The sequence below is a fragment of the Notamacropus eugenii genome, chromosome 7 (genome assembly GCF_028372415.1).
Source record: "Notamacropus eugenii isolate mMacEug1 chromosome 7, mMacEug1.pri_v2, whole genome shotgun sequence".
NCBI lineage: Eukaryota > Metazoa > Chordata > Mammalia > Diprotodontia > Macropodidae > Notamacropus > Notamacropus eugenii.
In genome coordinates, this window is record NC_092878.1 from 83614610 (window position 1) to 83636002 (window position 21393).

At 35.8% G+C, this 21393-nt stretch overlaps 1 pseudogene; it reads right to left on the bottom strand.

The window, feature by feature from the left end:
• Positions 1 to 11691: 11691 nt before the first annotated feature.
• On the bottom strand, positions 11692 to 18096 carry LOC140514693 (probable E3 ubiquitin-protein ligase TRIML1; annotated as a pseudogene).
• Between the last annotated feature and the right edge of the window lie 3297 nt (positions 18097 to 21393).

The following is a 21393-nucleotide window of genomic DNA, read 5'->3' on the forward strand; positions in this document are numbered from 1 at the left end:
AAGACATTTCTAAGTACTTTTTTTAAAGAGATAGATTACTGATGGATTAGCAAATGTCAAGGATACAAAAAGAGAAAGACAAAATGGTTGATTTGATCATATTGGGAGGATGAACATTTTCTTTTGTGATATTTGTTTATGTAGTCATTTTTCACAAACAAAAGAACTTATTATCACTTGAAAAGGTTGTAAATGCTGTTGCTCTAGGGACAGGTTAGTACTGGTGGAAGAAAAGTGAGTTAATTGGCAAAAATAGACGAAATGACAAATTTTTCAAAGTGAGAAAGACAGTTTTTTATTCAGCTGCCTTTCATCTGCCATCAGCATTGTATTTATTCACCACCTGTCACTCATTGCTTTTCTACCCAATCAGTTAAGTAAGGTGAAATTGAAGAGACACATTAAACTTGTCATTATACAGGGAACAGAAAGTGAAATAAATATTACAAAAACCATTAGAGCAGAATAAATAAGTAAATAAATTTCACTTTCTAAACAAATGATAAAGAGGGTTTGGTTGTGGCCCACCAAGTAAAAAAAAAAGTTACTAAAAATCCTGGAAGATTTCATTTATCCTGGATAAGGCTCATGGAAGTTAAGTCAACTTTTGCATTTACATAGCATTGATAAGTACAACTTTTATTAGCAGATATGGGATTCATGGGTAGATTTTGAGAATAATAAACCAAAATGTTTTCAATTAGTTATCTGGTTATAGCTCATCCTTGACATTGTCCATGAAGACATGAGAGAGGAAGAGAGAAGGGCATGTGGAAGAATACTGGATTTGAAGTCAGAGGGTCTGCAATCAAAACCTTTTGCCTTTTATATGTGGAATCTATAGAGAAATAAGTTATATAACCTTGTTGTATCTCATCTTCTTTATTTGTCAAATGAAGGGGTTGGTCTGTCACCTAAAAAGTGTCAAAATCTATAATCCCGTGTATCTAAGATGTTAATGCTACAACTACTTTGGAGTATGTTTATTAGGCAACAATTATAGAAAAATATCAGTTGAACTTAGTTTTGAAAGCACCTAGAGATTTTAAGAGGGGAAACTAGATGGCTCAGTTGATAAAACACTGTGCCTAAAATCAATAAGACCTGAGTTCAAATATAGCCTCAGACTAGCTGTGTGACCCTGGAAAAGTCATTTAACTCCTATTTGCCTTAGTCTACTTAAAGAAGGAAATATCAAACCACTCCAGTATCTTTGCCAAGAAGACTTCATGGATAGTATGATCCCTGAGGTCACAAAGAGTCAGACATGGTTGAACAACAATAACAGGCTTTAAGAGGTAGATATGAAAAAGGGTGTGTCGAGGGCATGGGGGACAGTGAGTGTAAAGGTATAAACATAGGAGAATAAAGATTTCATGTAAAGAAATCATTGAGTTAACCAAATGAGCTAGGATATAGAGTGTGGAAAGGAAAATAAGATATAATTATTTCAGAAAGGGTGACGAGATAAAATGCACTCAATAGAAGTTTTGTACTTTTTATTAGAAGCAATAAGGAACCACTGGAGTTTCTTGAGCAGGGGAGTGAATTGTGCTTTAGGGATATTGATTTGGCAGTCATATGAAAGATGTCTTGGAGAATAGAGATCTTGGAGACAGATAAAATATTTAGTCATGTGTATCCCATTAGACTTTGGCAATTAAGAAATTAATGATAACTTTGGAAAGAATAATTTTAGGTAAATAATGAGGTTGGAAGCCATATTGAGAAGGATTTAGAGGCAGTGATAGATGAAGAAAGAGAAGCCAGTTACTGATGCACTGATACCTTTTCAAGGTGCTTAACTCAGAAAAGGAGGAGAAATTTAAAATAACTTGTATGAATGGAAGAGTTCAGTGACCTTTTTAATATTGGGGAGATAGGTGTGTTTGTAGATGTCAGGGAAAGAATGAGTAAATATGGAGAGGTTAGAGAAATAAGAGATCATGATGGGTAGGGGGATAATCAATTAGAGAAGATGGGTAGGGTAACTGTAGAATGGTTGGTCTTGGTCAGCAGAAGGGTCAGCTCTTCATCAGAGACTTGAATGAATGAATAAATGGCATGGAATTGTGGCAGGTGTTTATAAGATAAGAAGAGAAAAAGAGGAAACTGGTTGGGAATATGAATGAAATCCATGAAAAATATTTTCTACGCAGTAATATATGTAGGTCAGGACTAGGGAAATATTTTAGACCTAGAGGTAGAAATATAATCATCATCAACTTAGAGGTGATACAGTTTCCCTTGAGGAAAAATACCTTAGAGGTGATAATGACTACAGTTTCCCTTGAGGAAAAATACACCCTGGCACAAAGAAAATTTTAGATATTATCATGGTCCTAACAGTAGCCTTCTCTCTTACTTTTCTCAACCATCCCTTTATTATTTTCATGCCTTGTGTTAGAAGAAAAAATTAACTTTAGTTTTTTTCAGATCCTCTCTCCTGGAGGTAGCCCTTCTGGATACATCCCATACTTAGATCATATATTCTTCCAGATTAAATTCGTGGTGCTAAATGAACATGTTTTAAATCTTTTCACACTTTTGTTTATATCCTGAAAAATGATCATTACTTTGAACTGCTGATACTTTCTAATTCAGATAGTAAGCTTTCGATGTGCACATTTTTATGCTGTAATTATGGAACTTTCAATTCTATACTTTCTCCATAGGAGACCTGTGGTATTTTATAATTTGATCAATGCTTTTGAACAAGTATCTTCAAAATTCCCAGTAAAACTTTGGAAACCAAAATTTTGTCATGCCATGCTATTTTCTTTCTTTTTCTTTCTTTCTTTCCTTCTTTACTCATTTTTTAATGTTCTACAATCACTACCAAAAAACTTAGATTTTTTTACCCCCCCACCTACCCTTCACCAACCCCTTCCCTCCCCTAGAAGCCATACAATTCTGTATAGGATCTACATATACTTTCCTACTGAATACATTTTCACTATAGTCATGCTGTGCAGATGAACTAAAATAAATGGAAGAAATCATATAACAAATCAAAACATAACACATACACATACACGTATACAAACATAATCTGCTACATTTTGCAGATGAATTCCGTATTTCTTTCTCTGAGTGTGGAAGGCATTTTGTCTTAGGAAACCATTGGGAATTTTTTTTTTTTAAAGTTCTTGCGTTATTACAAAGTTTCAAGTCTACCAGAAAAGAACTCTCGCACACTGTGGTCATTGCTGTCCACAAAGTTCTCCTGGTTCTGCTCCTTTCACTCAGCATCAGATCATATAAGTCCTTTCAGGCCTCTCTGAAGTCTTCTTGTTCATCATTTCTTATGGTGCAATAGTACTCCATTATATTCGTATACCACAACTTATTCAGCCATTCCCCAACTGATGGGCATCCCCTTGATTTCCAGTTTTTGGCAACTACAAAGAGTGCTGCTATAAATAGTTTTGTACATGTGGGACCCTTTCCCATTTTTATGATCTCTTGGGGATACAGTCCTAGTAGCGATATTGCTGGGTCAAAGGGTATGCGCATTTTTGCAGCCCTTTGGGCATAGTTCCAAACAGCTCTCCAGAATGGTTGGATGAGCTCACAGCTCCATCAACAATGGATTAGTGTTCCAACTCTCCCACATCCTCTCCAACATTTATCATTTTCCTGTTCTGTCATATTTGCCAGTCTTATAGGTGTGATGTGGTAAATCAGAGTTGTTTTGATTTGCATCTCTCTAATCAAAAGTGATTTAGAGCATTTTTTCATATGATTATAGATATCTTCAATTTCTTCCTCTGAAAATTGCCTATTCATATTTTTTCACCTTTTATCAATTGAGGAAATGCCATACTATTTTCAAAAAAAGAAAGATAATATTTCAGATAAAATGCACGTAACATTTGCTGTCAAATCTACCACTTCATTTAACTTGCATCAATTCAAAATTTTCTCCTCCTTGAGAACATTTCTTCTACAACTTTTTTCAAAGTGCTATTAATACTTTCTGATTGTGCAACAGAAAGCTAAAAATGTCTTTAGAGTTACTAAACCAGCCTTAATTATTTTAGGTATAAAGCAAGTTAAATTCACATGCTCATTCATCCCAGCCCAACTCTTTGTTCCTTTTGAAGGCTGAAGTATGCATCTGTGCAAAAAAGAATGTGACTCTTGCTTACTCACCTTTTGTAAGTGCCCTGAATGTAAAGAGGAATCAATATCAATTCCCAGGTCGCATCCAGGGAAGAAGTAATGGAACAATATTGTTTGATCCTCCACCACCTTCACAAATTCCTGCCACCCCAAGCCTAAGTTCAATGATTATTTTTCCTGCTCATTGAATGACAGAAATGTTCATACCAGCAGCTTGATTGTTTGAACCCAACTGTAAGACTTCATATTTAATCCTATTGAATTTCATATTATTTAATTCAGAACTATGCACTGGTCTGTGGAAATCTTTTTAGTCTGTGGAGATCTTTTTAGTTTCTGACTCTGTTATACTGTATGTTATTTATTCCTGATGGTTTAAGGCCATTGGCAAATTTGATGATCATCCATTCATGCTTTTTTTTTTTTGTCCAACTCATTGATAACATGAATGTTACATGGCATAAGGTTAAGCTCTGCAGGACCATCCAATTAGAAACCTCTGCCATGTTGATGTTGATCCAACTGGACTGACCCTGAGTTCAGTCATCCCACTCTGATGAAATATTTGTAAAATGCTTAACACATAGCTATTTTTGTGATTGTTATCATTAGCAAAGTCTAAGTATAACTAATTTTATATTTGTATATATCTTTCTACTTCACATGAAATGCGTGAGATGATTTATCAAAAACTTTGCAAAAATCTAGGCAAACTATATTTGCAAATTTCCTCTCATTTGCAATTATCGTCTAATTCCTCCCTTTCCTGAAGTCCATATTACTAGTGGCTGTGTCCTCACTGGGAAGGTATGACAAGCCAGGATTTAGAGTAGAGGAGGTAAAGGCCTGGGCCCAGCAGTTTTCCCAACAAAGATCATTTTTCGGAAGAGAGCTGTAGCTCCTCAGTAGCCTGAGCAGCTGACCAGGGAAGATGGGGCTTCTAGCAGGTTGTAGGAGGCAAAATGAATGAATCAGTGAAAGAGACTTCATGTGGACATCCTTTTATCTTTTGTACATGTATTTTTAAAAATCTGAGTTTGTCAGAGAATTCTTTGTGTAGGCATATATACACATATATATATATATGAATATATATATATACACACACATATATAATAGATATGCATATATATGTTCCCAACTTATTCCTTATGCATAATATTTACAGTTGTATATTCAGAAATTCATTTGTTAGATTATATATGCTTGAGTTACTTTCATCTTTAAAATCTCTGGTCACTGGACTGACATATATATATATATATATATATATATATATATATATATATATATATATATATATATATATATATGTACGTATACATATATATATATACATACACACACATATATATATATATTATATATACATACATTTAATTTTGAGCTTTTAAAATCTTTACCTGAACTCTAGGGTACATATCTGATAGCATTTAGCAAGACCTAGACCTGGAAGAGTCATTTTGTCAAATGACCACTAACGTGTGAAAAATCTAAGACTGCTGAATGTTAATTTATTTGCTTAAGATCACACCAGTAATAAACATCAAGGGTGGGTTCTGAACACAGGTTCTCTGACTCCAAAGTCATTGCTTAATGAATTACAAGGTTCTCTTCACTGTCATATTACTTAGCTATTTGTTCCTTTTAAAAATAGTGTGCCTAGTGTAACAGTTTTCCTTTCTGTCCTGTGAATAATGAGATTGTCAGCAAGGTAAATCAAGAATTTTTTGGAGGCCTTAATTTTAGTCATGATTTTGGGCAAGTCATTTGATTGCTGTCTGCCTCAGTGTTCTCATCTGCAAAATAGGGATAATGATAGCACTGATGTCCAGGGTGGGACCTAAATCTGCATAGCTGTAAATTTGTTTCATCTCAGCACACATTCACTAAATGGTAGCCATGTGCCAGGCACTGGGCTAGACCTAGGAATCATGAAGACAAAGCAAAACAATCCTCAGCCTCAAGAAGCTTGTTTTACTATAATGATAGCTAACATTCATATCACACATTTTGGGCTGCTATTGTCTAGCTCTGGTCTCCTCTTGGAGTCCTGAAATCTATCTTTTTAACCCAAGTGTAGCATTTTACAATTATCTTTAGTAACATATTTATCATCTTTCAGTACCTAGATGTGTTTCTGTCATCTATCTCTATCATCTAGATAATATATTTATATCTATACCAATTTTTGTTGTTTAGTCATTTTAGTCATATTTGACTCTGTGAAGCCATTTGGGGTTTTCTTGGCAAAGATACTGGAATGGTTTGCCATTTCCTTCTCTAGATTATTTAACAAGATGGAGAAACTGAGGCAAACAGGCTTAAGTGACTTTCCCAGAGGCACACAGATAGGAAGTAGATTTGAACCCAGGAAGATGAGTCTTTCAGACTCCAGGTCCTGTGTTTTATCCAGTGCTACCTGACTGCCCTATTTATACATACACACATAATATAAACTCTCCTTTCTCTCTTTTTCTCTCTCCTTTCTCTCTTCTAACTATATGTCTATCTATACCTAAATCTATCTCTATGATTTATCTATTCCTGTACCTAATACATCTATGCCTATTCTTATATCATCTCTTCTCTCATTTTCTCACTTATCTTTTTCATCTATCTATGTCATCTATCTGTATCTATATTTATACCTATATTAATACCTATGTCACCTATCTAGTCCTCTTTTTCTGTATCATCTGTTGCTTTTTCTTTATCTCTATGTCTAGAACTCATTTAAGACAGCAATCATATGAGCTTTTATAATATTTTTTCTCCATCTTTTTATTTCAAAGAGTGAATTTCTTTCTACTCTGCTTCCACATTCAGGTTTCCAACTGTCTTCATGTGTGGTAATTTTCTTTTTATAAAGTGCCATTATATAAAGTGTCAACACTCTACACCTAAACTCCTTACGAAAAAGGAAGATAAGGAAGATGTTGTTTTCTGGCAGCGAGGTGGCATAGTATGGATAGTATATATAGTGGATAGTATACCAGGCCTGGAGTCTAGAAGACTTGTCTTCCTGAGTTCAAATCCAACTTCAGGCACTTAGTAGCTATGTGACCCTGGACCAGTACTAAACCCTGCTTGCCTCAATTTCTTTATCTGTAAAATGAGTTGAAGAAAGAAATGTCAAACAGCTCCCATATCTCTGGCAAGAAAACATCAAAAGGAGTCACAAAGAGTCAGACATGACTGAAAAATGACTAAACAACAACAAAGTTGTTTCTTAAGTTGGATGAAATCTTTTGAAGACATGTTGATAGTTAAACACATATAATAATAACAATAACAAAAAAACCCTGCAATATTTTCTGCTTAAAAGCCTAAGATTCAAAATTCTGACTAACGTATGCCCCTCAAAATTTCAGACTTCTGGATTAGAAATAATGTTAACCATTACTGGAATTTGTTTTAAATTATCCTAAGCCTTGGAATCATAAATATTTAGGAGGGGGAGAAGACAAAAAGAAATTATCTACTTCATATTTTAAAAAAGGGAAAAAGACCAGTGGTCAAAGAATTTATTGCAGAAGAAGCTGCTATTAATGAAGATGGCTACCTTCTTTGGAAAGGAAGGGAATAAGCATTTAGAAAATACCTACTATGTGCCAGGCACTTCAGTAAGCACTTTACAAATGTTATGTAATTTGATCCTTACAACAACCTTGAGATGTAGGTACTGTTATTATTCCCATTTTATATTGGGGGAAAATGAATCAAACAGGGTAGGTGAAATTCCCATGGTCATGCAGCTAATAAATATCTGAAACTGACTTTAAATTCAGGTCTTTCTGACCTCAGATCCAGAGCTCTATCTACTGTGCCACTTAGTTGCCCTAAATCTTTGGCCATCAATATTTTTGACTTGCAGACTCAGAAAGCTGCCTACAACACTACACAGGGTCACATAGATAGTGTGGGCCATAAATGGTATTTGTGCCTAAGTCATCCTGGTTCTGGTTTTCTATCCAGTCCAAGATGCTTATTTTCTCCTACCTTATTTTGTCCTTTGCAAAATTGGAGTTCCCATACCCTGTTTTAGGGACCAGAGTCCTTGTGTCATTATTACTAGAGTAATGTATTCATCTTCTGAAATGTGTGTATACTATCTCTCACTTATAAAGTAGGGAGATCAGTGTTGCCTTGTCAGTTATCTTAGCTTACAGAAGTATTGTGCATAGTGGAAAAAGCCCTAAACTTGGAATCAGGGGACCTAGGTTTAAGTTCTGCCTTACACACTTGTCAGCTGGGTCTGCCTGTGCAGTCAGTGATTTCATGAGGTAGAAACATAGTGAACATGAATCCAATTTAGCTATAGAGGTAAGTCATAAGTTGCAGAAGGTTTGATGATTCTCATCAGTAGAGAAAGGTTTTCTCTCTACTACTCGAGTTCTTTACATCAGTGAAAGTACAAGGTAAATCTTGTTTTCCCAAACAAAGAAACCCACATGGGACAAACAGTTTTACATGCATACACACACAATAATAGTGGTTATATGTCTTGTTATGAGACTCGTTATAGGTCCAAGAGATGAAGAACCAATTCCATCTAGAACTTCAGAACTCATTCTGAGTTCTGAGTGCTCCCTCGTTAGGGACACCTCTGTTTTATACTGAGGAGGAAAGAAGGAAATGGAGACTTTATCAAACAAATTTAGGATAAGAAACAGACCAGATAACATACACACAGGTTGGCAGAATTCACTTGCTGTGTAGAGAGTGCATTTATTTGCTCTTCAGTTATTCTAGTTGTTTCTGTATACACATATCCCTCATTTCATCTGGGAGGAGAGGCCCAGTCTGATTGGAATGCATCACTGTGTGTCCCTGTTAAAGTTTTATTTCCTTCTTCTAAATCTTGGTTTTCTCACTTGTAAAAAGAAAGAAAAATAATCTACCTCTCTTTTTCTTTTTTATTTCTTTTTCCTTCCTTCTCAGTAAAAGTACTTTCAAAATTTCTATGAATATGTTATTTTCATAATTTTGCATGTTGCAATTATTCTTTTTAGTTTAATGATGTTAAGAAACCCCTCATTTATGAAGGGAGACATTGGATGAAATGATCTTCAATGTTCCATCTAGCTCTAAAACTGTGATTTTATAATTTTATGATGAAGACTCCATTAAGGCCTATAGGGGTGGAACATTTGATTTTTAAAAATATGACTCACGCTGAAGAAATCATAAATATTTTTCAAGTAAGTCCTAAAGTGAAGCAGTAGATGAAAAGGGAATATTATTCAGTGTTTAATGTGGAAGGGTGCATATCTCTTGCTTTAATCTTTTATTGTAGGACACAAGAAACAGAGACCTCATCTAAATTAGAAAACAAGATAGCAAGAAAAAATGATCAAAGTCCTACAGATAGTTTCTTAGGCAGTAATTTAAATTTGATTCCTTTTGTTCATTCTTAAGAGGACAAAGTGGACTAGTCAATTTTCTTTGACTTGGTAAACTTTTAGTACTTATCTGCATGTTGAGTTACTGAAAGTTTCATCTCTTGTTACATATTGGAATCAATTATCAGGACAACTGAGCAGGTACCATCTCTGATTCACTAAAATAAATAATTTCAGAATAATGAGTTTTTTTGATGGAGTAACTAAGTTAGTAGATGAAAGGGCATAATTAATCCTGATTTTAGCAAAACTGTTTGGTAGAATATCCCTCAAGAGCTTGTGATTAAGTTAGAAAATGCTGCAGGTGTATAGGGTTAGAGAAATGAATGACTGTCAGGCTATCATGAGTAGTAAAAAATGGAAAATGATAGAAATTCCCTGGGCTAGAAATTAGGAATATTTCTTAAGATTTATATTGCTTATTTAGAAATGGGAAAGAGATTTTGAAAATATTTTTGACAATATTTTGCAAATGATGGCATTTCATTGTTTGGAGAACTCATTAGAACTTCTTTCCTGTTTATTGAAGACTAATAACTACTCAGAGACTCCACACACATTATGTTATCATATGAAATAGTTTTTCACTTATATTTATTATTTCATTGTCTCAGGCATACCCTACAAAGCTGAAATTTGTAACTAATCTAGGCATGATCATGTTATGTGATTCTTGTCTTCTATCTTCCCATAAATTCAGCATTCACCAGGGGCAGGAAGGGACTTTAACCACCATGTTAGGGGAATTTCCTTATTTCTCGCATATTATTGAAGGTACTAGTTTTAGTCAACCTTATTTTTCACTTCTATAGTTGGGTGAACTTTAGTTTTCTTTTGAATTTCTTGTTAACAAGATGTTACAATGACTTTATGTCCATAAGAACCTTTCCATTACCCTATTAGACACACTCATTTTTGAGAAAACAGGCTTGTTTTCAAGACATATCCTTGTCAAGTCTTAGCTTGCCAGGAGGGTCCAGTGTAGAATCCAAGTTGAAGAAAGATTACCACTTATGGTGATTATCTCTCAGCTGATTCAAGTTTATAAATGTTGATGTAAATGTGCTGGTTATTTCAAACCCAGGAATACTTTAGGACTTCTTGAATAAGATCCATAACAACTCAAATGACATGGAAAAGGTTCAAGAGAATGAAAAATGCCTATTATCAAGAAAAATAAGAATATACACACGTATATGTATGTATGGAGACAAGTCTGTGTATGTGTTTGTGTGTATGTGTGTGTGTGCATGTGATTGTATATGAAATAACTTTGTATCTTAGACACATATACTTTATGTGACATTCAGTTCTGTTGGGGGTGTAAGCTCAGTTTCATGTGGACAGTCTCGGGCGGGTAAAGGTGAGGACTTCTAAACCTTAGAGTTCTCATGAGGCCCCCCAGGGAACAGCAGGGAATTGAGGTGTGAGACCGAGCTATCTCGTGCATTTCCGCCTCTTCCCGTGAGAAAAGTGCTGGGAGAGAGCATCCCCGCCCTCGAGATTGGCCCAGATCTGAGCACACCTATTGTTATCTAACAGGCACGGTATTCAGGTGCAAACTATGCGGCCGGAGAGCTTAAGTAGGGTCAGGAAAGCCTGAAGGCACTCTTAGCGCTGAGGGGCCCTTAGAGGACAGAAGGCCCCTCTTCCTTCTCTCCTCTCTTCTCTCTTCCCTCTCCCCTCTCTCCCCACTTCCACTTCTGCTTTCATTCTCTTACTGTAAGATCTTTGCCTCCTTGGGAGATTTCTCTCTCTCCTAAGGAAGAGTTCCCCCTTCACATGTAACCAAGACCCTGAATAAAGCCTAACCCTTGTTCGACTCTGGAAAGTCTCTTCTCTCATACGTTTATCCAGTTTGGCCAGCCGAAGACCTGCGATAGGTAAGGTAAGACTCGGGTAGCCCTCAGGCCTCTAGTCCTGGCACAATTCCATTCATAATAAGAAAATAGTTGTGTCTGTATGTGAATTGGCTTCATCAAATATTGTTAAAGATCTCAATGAGGCATTAGTTAGATGAGACACACTGGATGTTGATACAAAATGAGGCACGTTACTGTTGATTTTATTCTCACTGGTTTTGATAATCATACATAACTTTATCGACCACTTCAACATGAGTTTAAATGAATAAAATGTCAATTTGTGCTGTGGTATTCAGTCACTTGTCATTTAATCTCCTGTTGTAATTATCATCATTGACAACCCACTGCTGATTACTTCTGGGGCAAATAGTAAGAGATCCAGGGGTAATTTCTCCATTGGGAAGGCAAGGAGAAAAGCAAGGGTGAAGAGACCCTTGAAAGCCTATGTTGAAAGGACTATTGATAAGGAATCTATATGTGGCATCATAAAATGCCATATGTCCCTTTTCATAATCAAGAAAAATGCCCACTTTGTGTATAGGTTGATTCAAATAAAATACGTTATGTGAGGTCCAGAGACAGAATAGTTTCCAGATTTGAAGCATACTAAGGTACAAGCAACCCCAGGTAAGTTGGGGAGATTCCCCTTCCTGCTGACTGATTCTTTACAGATTCCCATTTCCCATCCTGTCTTATTTCTCACTTCCACTTCCCAGTAGTGTTACCCTGAGGTGAATCTCTGGACTCCTAAAACAATGGCTGCACAGTCAGATCTTTTCTGGTTGCCTGTCTGGTCCTGTGGCACACCAACATAATTGATACTCATCAAATCCTGGGACAGGATGAGATGGAGATCAACTGTTTCAGGATCTAGAATTATATCCCCTGTAGAAAAAGGATTAGTGTTAATCAACTGTGTGTTTAGCGCCTGAAGGTTAATATCAAAGTTAACTGGAAGACTCACAGGACAGTAGTTTTACTTTTAAGTGGGAATTAATGAGAACTGTCTGGGGGATTATCCTGACTGTGAAAATTACTTGGATAAGTAACTTAATTTTCCTTTGGCAATTTATTTCTCCGTAAAATAAAAGTAAACATGATGTTGAATAAGATGATCTCAGGTATCTTCTAATTTGAGATGTATTATTCTTATGTTTTAAGGCATTCCCTTTGAAAATTGCTGTCATTCACTCACTCATTCATTGAATCCAATCTAATAAACATTCAGTAAGTTCCTAATATATATTAGGCTCTGTGCTAAGTGTTGGTGATACAAATAATAAGAGTCTTAGCTCCAAGAAACTTACAATCTAATGGGAGTAGGGGAGCAAACAAAGGGAGGCAGGAAATCAGGGTGGGGATGAGGAAAGGAGGATCATCTTATTCCAAGGAGCTGAAATCAGACAGAGTAACATCTGAAGAATGGAGTGAACAATGGATCTGTGCAGAGTTAATTTAATATTTTTTAAGGGGCTACTTTGGACAAGCAAAATGCCAGATCTTGACAGAGATTGGGAAATTAGTATATATATAGTCTGCACCTACAAGAGGTATTAATATTGGCATAATGCTTTTGCAGGTAGAAGTGCAAAAACTTAGTCTTTGGTGGAACCAGATTTTACTAACACCCATTTTGCACAAAAGATTGTCCAGAAATAGACTCATTCTTTTCTATTGATCAAGAGATCTCTGACCTCAGAGGGGACTTGAGACATGCATAGCTACATAAGAAATAGAGTCAAAATGCAGCATATTAAATATGTAAAAATAGTTACAGATATAGATTGGAGAGAAGCAGGAGTACATTTCCAAGAAGAGGAGATATAGGAGATGTGTGGGGAGGGGAAAAAAGGAAGGAAAAAGGAAAGGAGGAAAAAGAAAAGAAAGATGAAGGATAGAAGAAAGAACAGGAGGGATAGGGTTATAAAGTCATGAATCTTCCATCTTTGAAATCTAGCAAGGATGATAAAAGAAGAATTCAGCAGAGACAGATCCAAGATAGCAAGGTAAAGGCAGGGACTCACCTGAGTTATACCTCAAATCCTTCCAAATGCCTTTAAAAATGATTCTGATTAGAGAAATGTGAATTAAAATAACTCTGAGGTACTACATCTCATATCCATTAGAATGGTTAATCGGACACAAAAGATAAATGACAAATGTTGAAGGGAATGTGGGAAAAATGAGACATTAATGCACTGTTTGTGAAGCTGTGAACTGATTAAACCCTTTGGTAGAGCAATTTGGAACTATACACAAATGGTTATCAAACCATGAATACTCTTTGATATATCAATACCACTACTAATTCTGTATCCCAAAAGAGATAAAAAACAAAAAAGAAAAGGACCAATATGTACAGAAATATTTATAGCAATTATTCTCTGGGGGCAAAGAATTAGAAACTGAGGGTATGCCCATCAATTGGGAATGGATGGACAAATTGTGGTGTGTGATTATGATGGGATACTATTGTACTATAAGAAATGATGAGCAGCATACTCTCAGAAAAAACCTGGAAAGACTTGCATAGGTTAATGCAAAATGAAATATCCCATGTACAAAGTAAAAACAATATCATAACATGATTGTCTATGAATGATTTAGCTGTTCTTAGAAATAAAATGATTCAAGACAACTCTGGAGGACTTATGATGAAAAATGCTATCCATCCTTAGAGAAAGAACTGATTTAAGCATACATTTTTATTTTATTTTCCTTGAATTTTGATCTGTATTTTCTTTTACAACATGACTATTATGTATTTATTTTTCCTGACTATACATTTGTATAACCTATATGGAATTACTTGCCTTGTCAATGAAGGGAGGGGGGAAGGGAGAAAGGGAGAGAATTTGAAACTCAAAAGTTTAATAATGAATGTTAAAAATGCTTCTACATGAAATAGGAGAAAATAAAATGCTAAATAAAAATTAATATATAAAAAGAAGTATTCAATAGTGAAAATTAATTGGGAAATAAGGCACATGAATTCACCAGATGTGAAATAAATCAGTTATTTAGGAAAACAACAGAGCTGATAAATGACATAAATAGCATTGTTGATGCCTATTGAGGCATAAAAGGGGGAAATAGAAAAGCACCTCAATAGTCCTGTGGGAACAGAAATGAATAATTTCTATAATCTAACAATTGTTATATGGTTGCAGAGGCTGAGGGATGCCTCTAGTAGCATACACTGGAGTCATCAAATCCATTGCAAATAATGTGAACACTCTTGGGCTTTCTAAAATATCAGTGGAGGTCAATAGATATGACTTACTTTGGAAACTCATACACATTTTGCTCATGCCAGTGATTTGGCAAGCTCTCCAGTATGGGAAAACACACTCTGGATCTTGAAGCAGCAGAGCTTCAGTTCTACAAAGAGGGCACATTTAGTTACAGATGTTCTATTTAGCTTTAAGAATTCCTCAACCCTCAGTGGACTTGAATAACATAGCCACCAATTGGCACCTTCACCCACCCAGATTCCTTCAGAAACTCAATATTTCTTACTAACTTTGCCATAGAATGGAAACTTACCTTGTCCTTCATATCCAGAGGGGAGAAAAAAGAAATAGTTTTCATCTAATCCTTAGTTAATTTCTAAAATAGTCTGCCTTATTTTTAGAGAGAAAAGATATCACTTTCCACAATCTCCTCTCCCTTTTGGAAGTATTTTCTGGGGATAGTGTTTTGGTAAAAAAAAAAATCAGTTTAGGACTAGCATATGGTTACCTTTTCATTTAATTTGCTTCATGCCATATAGTGCCATCCTGAAGATAGCAAATAACTTGATTATGAGGGGAGTTTGAGCCTGCCTTTGCCTTCCCTTTCTCTCCCTTGGATAGAAAACTCATCTGACATGCCCGTTATGTACTCATACCTATTGGTGTTCTACAATGAGGAGATAGGAGGTAAGGTGTATGGGAAATGTGGGTTCTGAGATTGAAGATACTTGGCCTTATCTTACATTATCATCCCAAAGCAAAGAAACCATCACCCTTCATCCATTGTAAACTAGAGAGGTGGAATTGAGTTGTTATTTTTTTCTTATTGGGAAAAAATAGAGTATTACAGTTAGTAGAACCTCAGATTTTACCTAGGCTAACACATACCTGATTTATGTTTAATATGTATGGTGTTCCAGAGAAGTGGTATGTCAGCCTCCATTTAAACATTTTCCATCACAGGAAAATCATCATCTTTAGAGAAAAATCAAATGACTTTGAACAATATATCTATGGAGTGATAGCATAGCTAGCATGTGGGACTTTGAGTACTGAAGCAGGAATACAAATTCTGTCTCTACTAACCACCTATGCAACTTTGGGTAAGCTTCTCAATTGCTCTGGCACTCAATATCCTCCTTTGTGTAATAAAAATAAATTTATCCTGCCTAACTCAGATGATAATTGTGATTCGCAGATAAGGAGATGGGTATCTACCACTTTGGAGATTTAAAGAGTCAAGCTAATTTGAGTAATTACGGTTGTTCAACCCTTGGTCCTACTTCTGCTCTCTGGTAGCAAAAACAATTCTAACACTCTGGTGATTGGCAATTAAGTACTTGAGTAGAGCTATCACATCCCCCCAACACTGCTCTTCTCTCATTTTAAGTATTCTCAGTTCCTTCAACTGATACTCTGGGACTAAGATTCCAATTCCATGCCCCACTCAGGGCACCTTCTTATTAATGAATTCAACATACTTGATATATCTCCTCAGATGGTGCACCAATTAGAGAAGCCTTTAGATGAATGGTTCTCAAACTCTTTGACCTTTCCATTGACCATCCTAAGAATGAAATGCTTTATCTCTGCTCAGTTCTGCTTGACAGTTTCCCTCTTCCTTCAAGGCACAGTTTAAACATCACCTTCTATTATAACTTTTCCTGATCCATCCAACGTTTATCTGGTGGTCAGAAGAAATCATATAAGGACACTCTCAAGGTCTCTCTTAAGAATTTTGGAGTTGATCATGAGACATGAGAGACACTGGCCAAAGGACTGCCCAGCATGTTGTGCTTACTTCAAAGAAAGCACTGTGTTTATGAACAAAGCAGAATTATAGTAGCTAAAAGACATGTGAGATGTGCAAATTAGATACATCTCCACTCAAATGTTCATATGGACTATTTATACCCAATCTGTGATAGAGCCTTCCAAGCTCATATTAGTCTGATCAGCCACACCGTACCTTGACTCCAACATAGGGATGCCTCTTCCAGAATAAAGGACAATAATCACCTTCTACTTCTCATTTTAAAAGCAATATCATATTTCTGCATTAAATACATACCTGGACCATTTCCATGGGCTCCTTGTCCAAATTCTTCTCACTTCTAATGTCATTTGTTGAAGATTTTGGATATATTGTGGCAGTTTGGTCTTGGTCTTCTTGAATTTGGCCAAGGTGTCTTTTATTTCCATATCCAGTCTTCACATTTGTAATTGTTCTTCCTCCCATAAGAAATGGTGCACTTTCTCATATTCAAATATAACTGATTGTTTTAAAATCTGTGCATCCTCCTGTCACAAGAGAAATTAGGATCAAGGAAGTCAGTGAAAAATCAATGAGTGGTGAACTCAGTGTCAAATATTTTGACTTCTTGTTAAACCCTATTGGCCAACTATGAATATTCAAAAACCTTGGTACCAGATAGAGCTCTTCCATCTCCATTTCTGAAAGTGTTCCACTTTCAAATCCTATAAGACACACTATCTCTCTAACTCTCTAAGTCCTTTCAACATGGGATAGTTAATGAGGACAAAAAAAGTTTTTTTCTGTAAAAGAAGACCTCTCCTTTTCTTTCCTTAACTGTCCAAAGGCTACCAGAAAACCCTACCTTCATTTACGTATTTTAGCATGTTGAAAAAAATTCTTCTGCTGGTAATAGGTATTAAGTATCAGCATATATATCCATAACATTGACAATAACTAATATACTTTGAACATTAATAGAAATTGGTTACCTTACTATGCATTTCATTACTAACTTCCTTATGACAAGAACCTTCAAGAGATAGTGTACTTCGGATCTTTATTACTAAGAAAACAAACACTAACCTTATACTGTTTCCTTCTCTCTCATTCAATTCACATAGAAATTTCTTCTTTTCATCCAATAAAATTTTCCATATCTCCTAAACCTTGTCCTGTAAGAAAAGCAAAGTCTTGTCAAAGCCATTTTTAAGAATAAAAAGATGCCCATAGTTGAGAACTATTAGCTAATAATAGCTCATGTCTGCATGTTATCCATTGGATCCTGACAACAGAACTGAGAGGTTGGCACTATTATTGTTATCAACATTTATACCCATGAGGAAAATGAAACAGAATAATCTGGAAGACTCAATGAGAATAAGTAGAGTATGAATTTGGCTTTGAAACCACAGATAGATATAAAGCCCTTACATTTTCATTGTGCCCTGTAGATTATTCAATGTCCAGTGTCATATGTCTAATATGGCAGTGGATTGAAAGAGAGTTGAATGAACAGACACCATTCCTCCCTTGGGATTGATATAGTGACTAGACACTCCTACCTTGCACTTGTCAGCAGCCTTGTCCAAGGGAAGGCCTTGATCTTTGTGCTCTGAGGCTAATGAGCAAGACTCACAGAGGGATCTCTTATCTTCCTCAGAGAAGAGCTTCTCTTTTTCTGCATGTTGATCACAGGTGGTCAGGCTTATCATGTTCTGAAGTAAATGAGGTTTATTTATTTTACCAGCAATAGAAAGATTCTGCAGGTTCCTGTTGGGTGTCAAATTGCTGATCTGGATAACTTGTCTGTACTCTGGGCAGGTTAATGTTGCATCAGCTCGCTCCCTGCCCTGGAGAAGATACTGTGAAAAAACTGTGACCACATTTGACAGTCACCAGGTCAATGAAGTAGTCCAGGCAGGTGGAGCAAGTGAGATCTGCCTTGAGATGCTCTTTTGAAACAATGTATAAATCTGTCTATCTATTCATTTGTTCATTTATTTTTGTTTGTGTATTTGTTTATTATTATGGGCAGAGTGATTCAAACATAATCATATAATCCTTCTCAAAATGATCTAATAACCAACTATAAGCCATTATCTTCAAGGGTGGTGCTTGGAAGGAACTTAGCCTGAAGTTCCCTATGGTTTGGCTGAACCTTTGTTTCCGGACAGGAAAGATGGATTAGAGAAGCAACAGAGGGATGGTCCTAACTGAAATTTATTTTGAAAAACTTCTTACTGCAGTCTCTCATCTCTCCTTCCTCTACACCAGATGTTCTGAAACTTATCTGACTTCCTAACCCCTTTAAAAAAAATGCTCAGCCCTTCCTCCATCCTGGAAATCTTTGTTTAATCCTTCAAAGTTCTTTTTTGAAATTTTCATTATTTCAAAAAATATAATATATATGTGATACATACATGCATATATATACATATAAATGACACATCTTAAATAATGTATTTTAATTTTGTGGATTCTTTCTTGCATTGAAATTTTGATGATGCAGTATTGTGTCATATAAATGTACAATACTGTGTTGTAAACAAATCCTTACATGCACATGTTCCTACTGATATACCCTGGACTTTCCTGAATGACACACCCTCCTGCCAACACTGGCTTGTTGAGACCTGTTGGTGTACTTGAACGCTAATTGGTTATAACTTGCATTTTGTATGTTTATGTGGAAAATAATGTAACCATTATGACTTTAACTTTGTTAAACAACAGATGAAATATGTATGAATGGTTTTTCAAACTTCTCTTATCTTCTTTTCTTATGCTTCCATTGTCTCCTTATTTTTATTCAATTATTAGGCTACTCCCACCCCTTGCCCTCATCATTCTAGCACCCCCAGGGAGCAGCATTACCCATTTTAGGAACCTCTGCACATTGTCTTATTGCATTGCTTGTAGATTTATGATGTAGTATAATCTATTGACTTGATTTTTTAGATTTTTAAAATTTTTTTCCTTCATTAATGGAATTTCTTTGAGGTCTGTATATCTTCTTTTATCTTTCTATCTCACTTAGGGTCTGGCTTCCTCCTGACCCAAATTTGAAGCTTAATGCATGTCTTTTACATCCATGCCCCATTAGATCCTTCCTTCTGGAGAGCCTGGATTAATTTATTGTCCGTCAGGAATTTATGTTCACATTCTTGAGCATTATCTTTCAGTGTTGGGCAGAGGACAAATATACCCTCAGGTTCATTAAGGATTGTCTCAACATGTTTCTGGCCCTGAAAAATGGAGGCTGAGGCAAAAGATATTGGTACTCTGTTTTTGTCTTTGAGAGGTAGGGTGATCCAGGTCTTTGAATGTTTGACTTTGCTTAATAACATCAGGGTAGAAGTAGGAGTGGAAGGAAGTCAGAAGTAGAGAAGGGGAGAGGAAGAGCAGTAAGAAGATGAAAAAGAATGTAGAAGAAGAAGTAAAAAGTTGAGTGACAAAGGAAAAGGTGGATATGATGGGAAAATTTAGCTAAGGGGTTCTTAATCATTTCTATATATGTCATGGACCTCTTCTGGCAGAATTGTGAAGCCCAGGGTTCTTAGAATAATATTTTTAAATGCTTAAGGTAAAAATACTTAAGAATACAAAAGAAATCAATTATATTGAAATATAGTTAGAATTTTTTTTTTAAAATTCACTGACCACAGGTTTAGTGGAAGTGTATAGTCAAATGACCTCTGAACTTGGAGACAGACACATTGGGCTTCAAATCCTGCTTCTTGCATTTATTGAGGGTGATTCTTGGATATGTGACTTGATGTATCTTTGCTTCAGTATCTATATCTGTAAAATGAAGAGATTAGCTTAGAGAGTTTCTGTGACTAGTCTGACCTTGTAAGAGATGTTATAAGGGGAAAACCAGGCGAATGCAAATGCACAGGTGTTACCAGAGGATAGCAGGTCAGAGCAAGCTGGGTGAGCTGTATATACTCCATCATGTTAAAAGGACAAGACTTAGAGGAAATATAATTTTAAAAAACTGAAAAAATCACTGCAGTAGGAAATTGAAGACATGAAATTTCAATTCTACACCAGATATTTACTTGCTGTGTTAGCTTGGGCTAAGTACTTACTGTCTCATAACTTTTGTTATTTCATATCTAAAATGAGGGGGTTGGCTTATATCCTAAGATCATAGATTTAGAGATGGGAAAGATCTTAGAGCCCATCAACTTCAACTCTTTCATTTTAGAGATGAGAAAAAGGCTTTTTGAGGTAAAATGCTTCTCAAGGTCTCAAGGTTATTAGTAGCAGAGTGAGAATTTAAAGTCAGTTATTTTGACTCTCATTCAGCATGCTTCCCACTCTTCTATGTTGCCTCTCAAATAATTTCTAATGTCCTTTCCAGCTTTTAACCCTGTAAACCAAGGAAGATGGTTGCAGTCATTCAAACTGCAACCTTAGTAGTTTACCTTCTAATTTCAATGCAGACTTCACTAGCTTGAAACTTCTCCGACAGGCCCTTAGAACTTTATGTTCCTGAGAAACTCTTGTTCTGAACATGGTTCAACCTCTGATGAGCTCTTACTTGGACTTAGTTTGGAGTCTCATTTTTTCTAGACTTAGATATTATCTTAATCATTTCTGCATATGGACTTCTTCAGAAAATGTAACAGTTTGAAAGTTCTAGGATTTTAATTCTGCCTTCCTACAGAAATACAAAAGGAGGTAATATGATCTAGCTCCTTTTCTTGAAATAGAAATATAGAAAAGAAGAGCAATGTTCATCCCCAGCCTGATTGTTTCCACCTATTGTTTCCAAAGATGGCTCCATTCAGTAGCTGCTCCCATTAATGGTAGCTTAACAGCATTGTTTTGCAATGGCTACTCACAGGGGAGTTGTATTTAGAAGTAGTTCTCATTTGTTATATTCTGGTCATCAGTGACTGGACCTGATATCTACTCACACAGGGTTCACAGTGTTTTTACCCACTTCAACTATTTTACCATAGTGTATCACTTAACCTCCTTGGGTATCCAATTACTTAACT